This window comes from Tursiops truncatus, chromosome 10, assembly GCF_011762595.2.
Source record: "Tursiops truncatus isolate mTurTru1 chromosome 10, mTurTru1.mat.Y, whole genome shotgun sequence".
Taxonomy (NCBI): Eukaryota; Metazoa; Chordata; class Mammalia; order Artiodactyla; family Delphinidae; genus Tursiops; species Tursiops truncatus.
Window position 1 is genome coordinate 21574525 of NC_047043.1, and position 15977 is coordinate 21590501.

Below are 15977 nucleotides of genomic sequence, written 5' to 3' on the forward strand. Positions count from 1 at the left end.
AGGCCCCGCTGGGATTCGAACCCAGGATTTCCTGTTTACTAGACAGGCGCTTTAACCAACTAAGCCACGGAGCCTCACTCGTTTGGTTACATATCATTGAGCCTCACTCATTTGGTTACATATCATTTGAACACAATTTTACACACCTCTGCTCTAATGAGTCTAGTAACTGGTTTACCAGGTGATTAAAAAATATATATATATTTTAAAAAAGACACCTTGTCTCAGTCAAAACCAAGGAAAAAATATTCTTTTGGAAGAATAAATACAGGGACTAGATTAAGATGACTATCTCCTCCTGGGAAATTGTTCCAGCGTGGACACCACTAGATCCACTAGACTGTAAACTCTGGCAGCAGGGGTCAAAGACTTTTGTCCCAAGAGAAAAAATGAAATGGCTTTCTACAAACCAGCATTTTGTTCAAACCACACCTGCTCTCTTCTCTGTTAGTGTGTTGAGGCGTTACTGGTCAAAGATTAGCACATGTCTGACACATGGTTGCTGGAAGAACTGTGTTTGTTGCACCTGTCAAATCATTCTCGGGATGGCAGCACTTATCTCTCCACTCCAGGAATGTTGACTTCTGATGGCTTACTACTGGGTTGGTCTCTGTGCCCTGTCCTCAAGGGAAAAGAGGCACCTTGCTCAAAGTTATACCTGCCCCTGGGTGCAGCTCAAATCCAGCCTCAGTTCAGAACATTACTGAAGGGCCATTTCAGGTTCAGATATCCCAGTGAGATCAGCTGAGGCCGCTGTTACAACAGCAAGTTCAACTTCTGCCTCCTCCCAATCCTACTTCCCTCACCCTCTCGCTGCTGTTGATTCTAAGAGTGTTCCCAGTAAAACTCCTGCACACAAATCTCCATCTCAATGTCTATTTTCCAGGGAACTGACCTATGACCAAAAGCAAGTGACTGTGGCCTACTATCAGAGTAAGTCTGAATGTGGCCAGATTTTCAAAAATCACTTAACCATACCAAGTACCCTAGTAAAACAGGAATGATAGATAGTACTAATAATATTCTGCTCTACAAACTTTCAAAATTTTCACCACGGAACAAAACAAATGAAGACACCTGCAAGTTGATTTGGAAGATGTACAAATTTAGTGAAAGGTGCTAAAGAACCAGAAGAATCATTTACATTTATGATATTAAAAGCAAAGGATTGAAATGGAAAGTTCGAAAATAAATGGCAAATTTAGCTAGTCAAAGGATATGATTCTCATTTCTAGGGGGGAAAAAAACCCCGTGAATACCAAATACTAAACACTTTATATACTAGCAGTGCATATCCGAAAGGAAACTATGTAATATATATAGATATATATGCACACATGTACTTATAAATGGCGGGAGAGAGCATAAAGAAGGCTTTTTACAATGTACACAGGTCAATTAACTTCTGAAAAATACTACTACCCCTAACTTAACAGAAACAGTCGTGGTGGGAAGGAGGGAAGAAGTAGAACCCAGCAAAGAGAGCAGAGGGTGACTCAGGAATTAGCTGCTCTACTGGCCCCTCCCTGGGTTGACACCTGCCCGCAGGTGGATCAGGGTGCACTTCGGCCTGGAAAGGGTGCATTTCTCAGTTATGCCTCTGGAAGGAGGTTTCCTGCCTCTTTCCACTGAGTTGCCCAACTGGGGCCTCGGCTTCTCCTTCCCTTTCAGATCCCAACGTTCCTCTCAGGTCCAGATAACTGACCTGACCCCTGACACGTCCTGGCTTCGACATCCCTTGTCTTTGGTTCTACCCAAGGACATGGCCGGTCAGATGCTCTTGAGAAGCCATCCGCAAGGTTCTTTCCCTCCCGCGGACCCCAGCCACTCAAGTGTTCGATGACCAGCACTGCAGCACAAAGGCCGTGACTCCCCCGCGCGGAGAGGGAGGCCCGAAAGCACAGCGGAGGACTCAGGGTCGCGGTGACCGCGGAAGGACCCCGGGGCCAGGCGGCCACAGGGTGCAGGTTCCCGCGTCCCGAGGCTTCCAAGAGGAGCTGACCTGCCTGAAATGGTCTCCAGGAGCAGAGAGGAATCTGGATCCCGCGCGCAGGAGCCGAGTCCTTAGAGGTCTGTGGCGGCTCAATGGTCAGTTCCGTGATCCACACGTCGCGGTCTCAGGAAGCCCTGACTGGGGACGTTGGCCTGAGTCTTCTCGGGCCAGAATCCGATGTTTGAGAAAGATTAAGTTTTCCCGGAAGAAGGACACTTCCTTGAGACAGAATAAGAAGCTTTTTCTTCCCTCCTCATCCATTTCCCCGGCCAAAGAAGCAACTCTCTCTTCCCAGTGTAAACTGCAAGACAATGCTGTTTAAATATCATTAGTAATGCGAAGAAATCCGGCCGGTTAGCTCAGATGGTTAGAGCGTGGTGCTAATAACGCCAAGGTCGTGGGTTCGATCCCCACACGGGCCAATCCGGTTGACCTTTTCTGTCCCCCAAAAGAGTAAACCTACCCTAGAATGCTAGAGTTCTGTACCTGGCGTGCAAACTGCAAAGAGGAAGGAAGAGTCTCTGAACGTAGTGACTATCACATTTCCTTCTAACTTCCTTGCTAGGGGGTTCTAGAACCTTGTTCGGGTGGAGCAAACAGACCCCCACCCCGCCCCCCACAAGGCCTGGTACCTTTTCTAGGCTCCAGGCGCTTCTGCAACTCACAAAGCTCAACAGCAGCGGAAACCTGCAGGTGAAAGGTACAACAGAGGGCCATTCTTTGTTTATTTCATTTTGTTTTGTTTTCCTGTAAGGAAACTATTTCTTGGAGAAAAAACTGAGTTATTTGATTGCTTCCTCCGAAAACAAATTGTAAAACCACCCATTCTTCATATTGCTCCCTCTGGGTCATTCTGTACTCCCCAGTTCCGTCTAAAGAAAACAAGATTTAAAAATAGAAAGAAAAATTGTCCAAAACTTAAGTAGAAAAAATGACAAAAGATCTTTGTTTTATACACTCTGCACATTTATACCAACATGAAAGGTATACATACTTTAAACATTTTTAATTTTGTTTTTCTTGCATAAATAAGACAATCACATGTTTAAAAAAGGAGAAACTAAAAATAGATACATTGGAAAGTTTCGCTTCCATTCTTATCCTCCACCAGCCCACTTTTCTCCCTCACCTCGCACAGGCAAATTCTGTCCTTAATTTTTCGTTTATCCTTATTGGTTTTCTTTATGCATATACAAGTAAACATGTATATTGATTGTTATTTTTTCTTGTTTTTCCACACGAAAGATAGCATAATTATTTATTCACTGTTTTGCATTTTTCTCTTAGTATATATTGGATGTCCCAAATTGCACTTTCACCTTTGTACACTGTCAAATCAGAGTTTATTTTAAAATGAGTTGGTCCTGCCAGCCAGAAGTTGACTGACTCTGCAAACTTCTTAACCATTGTACAAAGTGTAGGCTTTTCCAACCCAAGGAAGGAGGTGGTGGAGATGATATCCATACTTTTCTCTTATAATGTGAAATAAAGCATTTTCTTAAGCCATATAATGTTCAAAGAGGTTTGAATATGGGCTCCCAAGCTGCTCAATAATCAAATAAAATTAGGTATAATTTCAACAAATATTTATTGATCTCTCTCTCTCACTTTTCAGTATTATTGTCCTTCATGAAAAGATATGAAGGAAATATAGCTAATCGACAAATTAGAGTACAAAAAACTGTGTGCGCGTGAATATGATCTCTTTTAAAAAAAATACACTGCAACTAACTCTCAAATGATTCAGGGGGAAAAAAATGAGTACATATGAAGAGAGAACAAAAAACCAAACAAATGTAGAAAATGTGTTAACAATTGCTGAAAATGGATATAGAGTATACAGGAGTTCTTTGTATTATTTTTGCACTTCTTCTGTAAGTCTGACATTATATATATATATATATATATATATATATATATATAACCTTAAAAGTGTAAACTCAACCAGAATGTGTACACACATATATTAAAGGATATTCAACAAATGTGCTGACTAGTAATTCCCTGCAGATGGTGGAATTTATGGACCATATTTATTTTCTTCTTTTTGTTTAGCCACACCTTCTAAATTTTCTACAATGAACCTTTATAAATAATTGTATAATATAAAAAGAAAAAAAAACTTCAGAGTAAAACAAAAAGGGAGAAAAAAAATCAATCTCTAGGGTGTTTGCTCTCAATGTACCTCCTTTCCTTATTGGGGAACCAAGAAGAGGAAGTGAATTACTAAATAATAGAGTAAAATTCCTAGAAGGAATTACCCTGCCATAATAATGCAGTGCATATGGCTGATGCTCAGAGTTCCTTATCTGGGATAGGAGTTTTCAGGTCTATGTTACATATTCAATATTAGTGGTGAGATTAATATTAATTGAAAATTGAAGCAATTAATACCCTGGGGTATAAATCAAGATGCTATGAATTTGGTTATTTGAATAGGAGAGTCCTCAGAATGTAGTAATCCAGCAACAAAATGATGAACATGATTTTAAGAAGCAGTTTAGTGACTTAGTTAAAAGGAAGTTCTCTAGAGCTAAATGATGAGAATGCTGATTCTAAATTCTGTCCTTGGTTATTTGTAAAATGAGCATGGTTATAATACCCACCTCATAAGTTAGTTGTTATGTTTAAATATGTTAATTCATTTAAAATACATAAATAGTGTATTTTATTTAGACATATGGTGCATATGTCTAAATAGTAAATGTTGAAAAACCAGAACTGCAGTATAGCATAGCAATTCTGGGATCAACCTTAAAAAGCAGGTCTATTTTATTCTCACAACACTACATTCATTCCCAAATTCAATGTATACTCTTTTCCACCTGTCCTAAGAATCAGCTGACTTTTCTCACCTCAGATCTAGTTCCTCTTTTGTTCATGCAAAGTTTTGTTCATTACTATTTCCTGGGTTCATTTTAGAGCTTTTTCACGATGAGTTTTTTTCCTAGCTCAGCCTTATTATCAAGGTCATATGCCTTTTGTTTATCACAAGCATGACATTTCCATTATTTCCTTGTGGAAGGAAGCTTTTAATTTTTGCTCAGGGATGGATGGATGGATTGCTTTAAATTAGTTGTTCTTTAAAAATACTGCTCTTATTCCTTCCAACCACACATTCTTCTCATTCCCAAAGAGTCTGCAGGTTGGAAGACTCTTTTCCCATCTCTTATCATCCTTTACTGTGGTCTCAAAGATGCAAATACATCAAAGTCCTTACAATCGAATGTTTCAATTTGCCATTTTCATTACAAGTGGTTTTTGTACTTGTTACAAAAGAATTTGCATTGGTTCCAAGAAAGGATGTCCTGAAAGACAAGGTTCATTCTTTACCAACACAGAGCTTTCTTCTTTACTTTCTCTTTTAACGAAAAGTGGGCCTGGTGGAAATACGACTGATGAAATTCCTGTTAATGGTAAAGAAATTCCACGAAGTCAACGCTGTTAAAAATATTAACGAAGAGCCATAACGGGCACGCAGGCCTGTTAGCTCAGTCGGTTAGAGCGTGGTGCTAATAACGCCAAGGTCGTGGGTTCGATCCCCATACGGGCCATGCCTTTGATACCCCCATGGCAACCTCCGACAGTTTTCTTTGCTCATGATTCAAAAGGAAATCATAACTTCTTACAATCATGAAAGCTTGATTATGACCACTTAGATCCCTTCCCTACCTCTGAACTGATAATAGCCAGCAAGGGAACGCCTTTGCTCACTGGTTTAAACCTAAATTTGTAAATTAATCGCCTATAAAGGTTCAGAACATAGATATTTATCATAGACTAATCATGAATTGCCCCTGGAACTTAAAATGGGGGTAGAATCTCCTGAGTTATCCAGTTTATGTGCATGAGTAGTGCATATCTGAACAAAATCAGAATTATATTAAGAAGGAAAAAGGGTGAAATGGATACAAGGTAGCAACTGTGACCAGTAGTATAGACGGGCTTCCTCTACACCTCTGCCACCCCGTTGTAGTGTGCCTTCAATACACTGGGCCTGCAGCACTAAAAGCTACATTTCTCAGACCTCCTTGTCACTAGGATTCCCTGTGTCACGTAGCTTTGGCTGAGCAGACGTACTCGTGCGAGACTTTGGAGAAATGAATATTGTGAGATAAAACCTGGATAGCTCTTCTGGCATATGTCAGTCTAAATAAAGAGGTAAACTGAGGCAAGTTAAAAGGACAGAAATTGAGTTTATTTGGGAATAGCAGAGGAATTGCAATTCAAGAAACGCAACATGTAGCAAGCCACGGGTGGGTCTGTTGAGGGCTTGGGGTGGCTGTATTTACGGGCAAGGAGTGTAAAGGGGGGGAAGTCTAGCCAGATTAGCAGCTATCCATGGATCAGGAGATAAGTCTCTGTCTTCTGTAAATCAGGCATTTAGGGGAAATCAGTCCCTCAGTTCTTATCTTCCATTCTTCTGAGGGTGCATGTGTGAGATTCTCTATTTCATATCCTCTGGTTCAATTTTAGATTGAAATCCTTTCACACATGCGTGGTTGTTGGGATATTTTAGTTTACCTGCAGCTACTGTCTAGGATTTTGTGGAACCAGAAGTGGCAGCAGTAAGATTTCTACCGAAGCATTTTCATGGCTGGGTGCTTCTGACAGTGTAGTATCCACACTTGATTCTGGTCTCCAAGAAACTCTGTAAACTCATAAGAAATCCCTTTTAATTTTACTCAATTAGAGTGGATTCTATTTTCTGAAACTGAGAACACTGATTAGCTATCGACATTGTCTGCTGCAGTTGTGGTAAAGATAAATGGTGGGAAATAAAGGCCAAAAAAAATCCAGTTAAAAAAGCTGTGGTCCATATTTGAGGTCAAGTAAAACTTAAAGGAGTTTAGGCAATTGATGGAGTATAAGAGAAGGCCTTGACGTTGGGAACACTGTGAATGACTTCTGACTTTTTAGCTGGCTTTTGCACAGTGAGGCTTACCCATCATAGATCAGCCTACAGATCCTACTCCTTCATGGACCTTGATCGTTTTACTCATCTATCTGATTGACAGACACCAGATTTCTCTCTTTTCTTTCCTGTGCTGTCCCACAGTCATGATAATCTTTTCTCTTTACCCATTCCACTGATTACGATCCTTGTTTCTCTTTTTATATCTCTATGCTTGTCAACATTCCTTGATTTTCTTTTTGCCCCACTACTCCATCCTAGTACCATTACCCACCGTTACCACTATCTGAGATACCTTCGCATTCTTACCTCTTTCCTACTGTCCTACTCTTTCATTCACATAAACTTCATACCCAGATATCAGCTTTCCCAAGACAGCTTTCCCAGACCGGGCCTGTTGGAAGTTTGTCGCCAAACCTTTGATGATAACATAATGCTTCAGATGATCTATGTCTATGGAATTGGTAACATATGGACCTTAGATACTTTTATCTAAGAGATATCTAAGGGATATCTTTTATCTAAGAGGTATCTTTTAGCTAAGAGAGTTCTCCCTCAAGCCCCTCCTTGTTACTCACCTGTGACCTCAACAGGTTTCCAATCTGTGCACAAAAATAGGCAAAGAATTTGCCTTTATGGAGCTTTCATTCTAGTGGGAGAGACAAACAAGTAAACAAATGAAGGATCAAGATAATTCTGAGTAGTGGTAGGTGTATTATACTTATGAGAAAATAAGACAGGGTGGTATGATGGAGAAGACTGGGTGGAAAACTATCTTAGATGGGGTGGCCAGGGAAGGGCATTCTGCAGAGGTCACTTTCAAGCTGATAAGGGAATGTGGAAAAAGTCAGTCATGAATGATTTGAGGCAAAGCACTGGAAGAGAAGGCACAGCAACTCCAAAGGCCCTAAAACCAAGTGACCTTGCAATGCTGTAGGGACAGATGGCCAGTGTGGCTGAAGAAAGCTGGTAAGGGAAAGGATCTAGTACTCTGGCTTTCCCTGCTCATATAAATCTTGGAACAATCTCTAGTTTCAGGTGGTCCAGCTGCAAAGTCTGCTGTTGTGAGGTAGGTTTGCTGATCTGTGGGCTTTGCCATTAAGAAATAGACTGAAGCTGGTGAAGGGTGGAAGAGTTGGCCCCAAATATGCCATTTTGGCATAAGGATTATTTTGAGCTAAAGGCAGTTGAAAAATAGCAGCTATAAGAAGAACACTCTAATTTTCCTTCTTTTTCTTTAAAGTAGGAGATAAAATTTCCATGTGAAAGATGTCTTCCTTATACTCTGAGAAAAGTAACATTCCTATTATTAAGGATGGAAAGCTGAGGCTGAGGGAAATCTTTACAAATTAACCCTTATCTCCCTAGTCAGTTCACCCAATTAACTATCCTAGCCCAAGCCCCTTTGCCTTGTCATGGTTTCATAATGTTACTACTCTTTTTCTGATTCAGTATATATGCATCAACTCTTAACTGCTTCTTTGGGTCTTCATTTCCTTATGAGGGCTCCCATATCACAAAAACTTAAATACATTTGTATATTTTTCTCCTCTTAATCTGTCTTTTGTTACAGGGGACCTAGCTGAGAATTTCGAAGGGTAGAGGGAAAGATTATTTTCCCTCCCCTACACTGGAGTGAGTGACTTGAGTTTTCTGATGTGTGCATTCTTAAAAGTCCCTGGGAAACAAAATCTCAGGTTTCTTCTACAAATACATGAAAAGGAGAAAGAGAGAAACTATAGTTTCAAAAAACTTGAGACATATATGTCCAATGAATTGTTTGTAAAACACATAGATATGATATATATATCTTGTATATATGTATGATTTTTATAATATATATTATAGAATATATTTACAAAATATATAAAACTGGTGAAATTTGAACAATGATTTGATAATTGATCTTATTTTTGTTATTATTTTTAGATGTGATAAGGATATTGTGATGTTTTTCAAAAGCATCCTTATCTTTTAGAGATACTTTAGTTTCAGTATTGTGTCAGTCATATAGGAGCTAAGCAGAAGGAAAAATCAGTAATACTGATTTTCTATTTAACATACTGTACTCATTACGGAGTTTTTGCATTAATTTTCATTTAAAAATATTGCTTTAAAATATTATTTGTGTCTATTGCTAAGCTTTTTGGCAGCCTCTTAAATTTTGTGCCCGAGGCAAGTGTCTAACTCGTTTCATCTTAGTCTAGGCTGTGTTAAATTTACCAATGACACGTGTCTGAGATTTACTTCAAACAATGTGTCTGGAGGAATGAGGATTGGGTTATATGTTAGTAAGATTGCCGTGAGTTGATAATTGTTGACGGTGTGAGATATGAACATCGAATTCATTGTACTATTCTATCTTTCCATATATACTTTTTTTTTTGCTGTTCGCGGGCCTCTCACTGTTGTGGCCTCTCCCGTTGCGCAGCACAGGCTCCGGACGCGCAGGCTCAGCGGCCATGGTTCACGGGCCCAGCCGCTCCGCGGCATAGGGGATCTTCCCGGACCGGGGCACTAACCCGTGTCCCCTGCATCGGCAGGCGGACTCTCAACCACTGCGCCACCAGGGAAGCCCTGCATATATACTTTTGAAGTTTTTCCCAAATAATTTCTCTGCGAAACCTTCCCAGCACATTTAGAAGGCAAGGTCTAGGACCGAGTTAAAGGTACGTGAAGCTTTAACAGCTAGAAATAACCACAGAGACGCAGAAACCTCCCAGGTTCCTAGAGCGGACCTGGAAATGACGTCAGTGGAGGTAAACCATCCTTTATTCAACCCCAGGGCGGAAGAGTTCGTCGTTTTGTGTTCCGGTCAGTGGGCCTCCGCGGACTCTGGAACAAACACCCTGAATCTCGTGCGCAGGCAGCACCGCCTGGTTCTTCCAGGCGGCTTGAGAAGGGCTAGGCTTCGGAGCCTCCAACCTGACAAAGGTGGGACTTGGGCAAATGTCGAGAGGCCTAAGTCTGGGACTAAAGTTGGCCCCCATGGCGCACATTCTTGGTCAGAAGCAGCAGATTTCAAAAATCAGGAGGTGTCGGGGCGGGCGGGGGATGAAGGCAAGTAAGCTCCGGCGCTTCGCCTCCGGACCCCAACACAGCCTCCGCGGATTTGGGAGCGGAACGGAGTCGACGACTCTGCAGAGACGCCTCTGGCCAGAGAGCAGATGGCACAGGCCTGCACACTCGCCATCAGTACGGTCCATCTGGAAGCGGCCTAGCGGATGGTAATAGGTAACGAGTCACTATTTATGGGTGTGGTTATGAGGGGCGGACGCATGCAGGGAGGCATTCAGGCTCTTGAGCGACAGGTGCTGGAGAGTCCGCATGCTCTGGGTAATAATACTTGGTGGAAAACTGTTACCCGCAAGGCAGAAATGTTGCGACTGTGTTGAGTGCAGTTTGATGATTCTGGGTATCAAGTAAATATGAGCTGTGTAATGGTAAAGGGGGGGGGGTGTTCGTCATCAGACAGTACGTCTCCACAGCCAGCCTGCCTTCACTTTAGAACCATCTGGAGAGCTTTTAAATTTCCTAGGTAGTGCTAGTGTGCAGCGGGTGATAATAACCACTGAGGTGCTGTCAGATTCAAGAAGTGCATCTCACTCTTTACTCTTCTGGGCAGAAACCATTCTTCTGACACTGTCTAGTCGAAGCATTGGGGCCTAACTAGCACTTAATTTGTGTGTAGAGGTTCTCCGAATGAAATTTATCAGCAGGGTCCAACACTTGGATAATACAGAGTAGAAGAAGACAGTTCTCATTTTATGCTGTCTAATCTGAGGCACTCAGCAATATTTTTCTATGTTTAAGCAGATATTTCTTCAACAAAAAGAAAGAAAAGCAAGATCATTGTTTAGTATAAGAATCCGGGATGTTTGAATATATGGTTGAGGATGTATTTGCCCTCAGGTTTCACCCTTGTGGTGGCATGTGTCAGAATTTCTTTTCTTTTTAAGACTGAATATTATTCTATTGTATGTATATACCACATTTTGTATATCCATTTGTTCACTGATGGGCACTTGGATTGCTTCCACCTTTTGGATTGTGAATAATTCTGCTATTGCACATGGGTGTACAAATATTTCTACGAGACCCTGCTTTCAATTCTTTGGGGTATGTACCCACAAGTGGAATGGCTAGATCATATAATTCTATTTTTAATTTTTTGAGAAACCTTCATACTGTTTTCCATAGCGGCTGCTCCATTTTACAATTCCACCAACAGTATGTAAGGATTCCAGTTTCTTCTCCTCCTTGCCGACACTTGTTATTTTCTGAGTTTTTTGATAGTAGCCATCCTCATGGGTGTGAGGTGGTAGTATCATTGTGGGTTTGATTTGCATATGCCTAATGATTAGCGATGTTAAGCATCTTTTCCTGTGCTTATTGGCCATTTGTATATCTTCCTTGGTGAAATGTTCAAGTTCTTTTTCCATTTTCTAATCAAGTTGTTTATTTTGTTAAGTTGTGATTTTTTTTTTTTTTAATTGAAGAACCTCCTTCATCTGCTATTCTTTGCAGGGATGGTAGATAAAAGAGAAGATGGGCTCAGAAATAAGTCTTGAATCATGTTCAATTCTTCTGGCTTTTTTTTGTTAGTATATGTGTGTAGAGAAGGTAACACTTAAAAAATGAATTCTTGTTTTCCAGATGGGCAAGGTGAAGACAGAATTCCCAGGCAGCAGGATGGTAAACAGTGCAGATCTGAGAAACAGCCTGCTGACCTCTGGTAACATGTATAGCAACAGCAGGTAAGTCTGGAGAGAAAGAACTTTATAGATCATGTAGGAGACTTAGACATGCATCTTGTAGCCCAGTGCTGTCCAGTAGAACTTTGCATAATGGTGGAAATGTCCTACATTGGTGTTGTCCACCATGGTAGTCACTGGCTACCTGTGGCTATTGGACGCTTGAAATGTGGCTAGTACTATTGAATTTATTTTATTGAATGTTTATTAATTTTATTAGCTCCATATGGCTAGTGGCCACCATATTGGACAGTACAACTCTAGGCAGTGGTTTTAAATGAGAAGTAGCATAACCAGATTTATATCTTAGAAAGATTACTTTATAGTCAGAATGTGGAGAATGTGTTGGACAGGCACAAGACCCCAAGCAGTAAAATCAGTTAAGAGACTCTTGAAATAATCTAGGGAAGTGTGTATGAACTTTAGCCACCTCCGCAGTTAACAGCCCTTTATTCTCTTTTTTTTCCATGTATTTGTTAGGTTGTTTATATGATTAGAACCCCAAAGAACAAGTAACAGTGGTTTAAGTAGGATAGAAAATTTATTTATCATGTGAATGTCCTGCTGAAAGGCAAGTCAGAAATTTCTGGAAGCTCTTCTCCAAAAAGTTCTCCAGTGGCCTGTGCTTTTCTTGCTGCTCTGCGATCTCCAGAGTACTATCCTTGTCCACATGGGCAAAACCAAATCACAGCCTATAGGAAAGGGAAGGAAAATATTGTGACCAAGCAACTTCCTTTTAAGCAACATGACAGAATGAAAGTTGCCCACAACACTTTTGCTCACACTCTGTGTTAAGCTAAAACTTGGGACATTCTTTCTGACATCAGAGGGGCCATATATTTAGGAAAGTGTTTGTAAGTATGAAAAGCATGGGCAAATTTTCGGCCACAGCTCAGCCTTTATATAATCGTGTCCTTGCATGGAGAAAGAAGGAAGTGGTCTTTGAATGTGAGGAATAAGAGGAAACTTTTGTACAACATCAGAGAATCCTTGCTGTACTAGTCTGCTAGGGCTGTGGTAACAAAGTACCACACCTGGATGGCTTAACCAACAGAAATATATTGTCTCACAATTCTGGAGTCTGGAAGTCCAAAATCAAAGTGTCAGCAGGGTTGATTCCCTCTGAAGGGCAGTGAGGGAAAGATCTGTTTCAGGCCTTTCTACGCTTGTAGATGGCCATCCTTTCTCTATGTCTCTTCACATTGTCTTCCCTCTGTGTCACTGTGTTCATCTTTCCTCTTTTTATAAAGACACCAGTCATATTAGATTAGGGCCCACCCTAATGACCTCACTTTAACTTTTCCTCATTTTATTTCTTTAAAAACCCTGTCTCCAAATAAGGGTCACATTCTGAGGTACTGAGGGCTAGAACCTAAATGTTTGAATTTGGGGGGAATACAACTCAACCCATAATACCTAATAAATATCCGACCAGAGTTCACATCTCCTGACACCAGGAATCCATATTCCTTAAGGAAACCATTCATAATAACATTTAACATGGTTTTATGGCAACCCCAAATAAGTTTGTCAACTGCTGCTCTGTTTTGATAGTTAAAGCAGAGGTGCCCAAAGTACAGACTTCAGTGTTTTAAACAGTTAGAAAAGAAATAAATCCAGTCCTGCCTGTCTTCTTTAAATAGTCATCCAGTTTCTTCTGTCAGGGAACCTAAATCTCCAGTTATTAATGCCAGCCTGAAACTCAGGACAGAAGAACTTAATTCTTAAGTTAATGCTCCTTGTTCCGCAACTTTATATAAATGAAACAGGAAGAAAATACACGAAGAAGCCTTTTTTAAAGAAGTATATGATCTATTTGGGAAGTCACATTAAAACACAGGCACACAGCAAGAACTACCCTGTAGGACTACTTATAAACAGGTATTTAAATAACATAAGTGGCATTTACAAGTTCAGTAGAATGTTTTAAAAAAGGAAGAGAGACAGCAATTAAGAGGCTTCCATGCTCTCAGGTTTTTTGATATCATGTGATGGCTGAGAGATGGAGCATGCAGAGTAGACATCCTTTTTGTTAAAATATTTGGATGCTTGAGTCAAGAAATGTGGGCTTGAGAGCCATATTTTTTTGATCTTTAAATATCTAATGAAAGCTGTGGACTGACTCCTCAAAAAAATACACATACATTTGATATTTTGCATGAGTTTCTGTGTGTTCATGGATACCCTTTAGGCAGATGCTGTATATTATTTATCCTAAACTCCTTTCTCCTTTGATTTCCTCCACCATGGTAGCTAGAAAGCCAAAATCCTTCCCTTTCTTCTCTCTTGTAGTTGGGGTGGGATGTGAGCTGGGTCTGACCACTGAGATTCAAGTGAAAGTCGCTCGTGGGGGACTTCTGGAAACATTTTTAAAATGCGAGTGACTTCTCTAAAAAAATAAAATATAAAGGGAGGGGCTGTGACTTGGCTGGCGTGCTCCATCAACTCTTTACCCTATATCCTTTGCTCTTCTCTCCCCCTGTCTGGAATTCAGACAAGATTCCTGGAGGAACAGCAACTATTATAAGTGTGATGATAAAAGCCACGGAACAAAGACAATTGAGCAAAGAAGACAGAGGGAGCCTCAGAACTTCATGACATTCTTGAACAGTGGCGCCAGCCCTGGACGATTGACCTCAGGACCTCTTGCTGAATGACATATACTAACTCTTTTCTGTTTAACCCACTGGAGTAGAATTTTCTTTTGCAGTGAATCCAATCCTGACTGATAGGCTAATATGTATTAGCACCTGTTGTGGGCCAGTGGAGTTCTAAGAATGTTTATGTACTAACGTTTTTAATCCTCACAATGAATGACTTTATGAGATAGACCAAAGGTTCTCAAAGTGTGGTCCCTGAGCCAGCAGCATTAGCATCACCTGGAAACTTGTTAGAAATGCAGATTTGGGGGCCTGACCCCAGACCTCCTAAAGCAGAATCTCTGGGAGTGGGGCCCAGCAGTCTGTTTTAGCAAACCCTCCAGGCGATTCTGATGTATGCTGAAGTTTGACAACTTTATCTCTGTAGATAGGGTATTGTTGTTGTCCCCATTTTACAGATAAGTAGACTGAGCTGAATTTAAGTCACTTGCCCAATGTCACACAACCAGCAAGACTTGACTCCTAAGTCTGTTTGTAGCCACTGTGTTACACATGTTAAGAACTCCTGCTCTAAAGTAGTAGTCTTCAAAATTTGAAAGCATGCTCCTCTGAAAAATTATGTACCCCCTGTACAATTTTAGATCAATATCTAAAAATTTCACTTAAGTTCAGACAGTTGTAAAGAATCTGATTTCCAGTACATTGTAAATTGTGCCATTTCAAAATGTGTTCCATCACTCTTCTAAATGAATCTAAATACCATAGTGATTATTTTTTAAATGGACTATCATCTATTTAAAAAAATGTTTTCTCTAACATTTGAAATTTTACATCTTCTCTTTTTATGAACTCGTATTTTCATTCCCCTACCCCACAAAAATACATTCTATTGTAACATGGCTGTTTTTGATCTACTCTGTTGTGCTCTACCCCAGGCTAACTGGTTCATATGTCAGCTTATCTCAATTTGTTCTCAATTCTTTACTAGGAGCTTGAAATGACAAACTGAAACATTATTTAAATCTCCAACCTCCCCCTCTTTATCTTCTTATTCCCCTGCAGCTGAAAATGTCAAATAGCCTAGGGGAAGAATGCTCTATGGGCAGTAAAATGTATTAAAAGAAAATCTAATCAGAAGATCCTAGCACTGTCATAAGTATATACATAGAGGGAAACAGATAAATTTAAAAATTGATACAAGGATATGTAGAAATTAGTAAATGACAAAGTTGATATTTCAATTCAGTAGGTAGGCAGAATTGATTTTAAAATAAATTGTGATGCTATAACTAACTTTGCCTATTGGAGAAAACAAAGATGGACATTTACCTCTCAGCCAGTAATAAACCAAGTTCCAGATAGATTAGTCACTTAAATACAAAATATAAAATAATAAAACATGTAGTTGCAAATAATAAAAGAACTCAGAAGAAAAATATTTACTTGGAAACTATTGCATAGGAAAAGTTTGAGCAACAAAGGCTTAATAAAAATATGCTTCGATGAAAGCCTACAAAATCATAATAAGCTATCTTAAATCAGATGTACACAAATGGGAAATTCACAGAAGAAAAAAATCCACCTGAAAATTAGAAATGAATGAGTCTGAGAATGAGATGATGGTGAGGGGGCTGCTTTGGTCCATCACTTCATTGTTTTAACCAAGGACAGTGTCTTCATGATATCTTAATTCCTTAGTCTATGAATTGCCAAAT

The 15977-nt window shown here is 40.1% G+C and overlaps 1 long non-coding RNA gene and 3 other non-coding genes across 4 annotated transcripts; 3 read left to right on the top strand and 1 right to left on the bottom strand.

Moving 5' to 3' along the window:
• Window positions 1-74, bottom strand: TRNAT-AGU (transfer RNA threonine (anticodon AGU)). Its single transcript has one exon. It is a non-coding gene; the product is annotated as a tRNA-Thr (tRNA).
• A 2267-nt stretch (window positions 75-2341) lies between these two features.
• On the top strand, window positions 2342-2415 carry TRNAI-AAU (transfer RNA isoleucine (anticodon AAU)). Its single transcript has one exon. It is a non-coding gene; the product is annotated as a tRNA-Ile (tRNA).
• A 3058-nt stretch (window positions 2416-5473) lies between these two features.
• Window positions 5474-5547, top strand: TRNAI-AAU (transfer RNA isoleucine (anticodon AAU)). The gene has a single exon. It is a non-coding gene; the product is annotated as a tRNA-Ile (tRNA).
• Window positions 5548-9690: 4143 nt separating this feature from the next.
• Window positions 9691-15161, top strand: LOC101333668 (uncharacterized). Its single transcript, XR_002178260.3, has 3 exons — window positions 9691-10142; window positions 11565-11665; window positions 14157-15161. It is a non-coding gene; the product is annotated as an uncharacterized lncRNA (long non-coding RNA).
• Window positions 15162-15977: the final 816 nt, after the last annotated feature.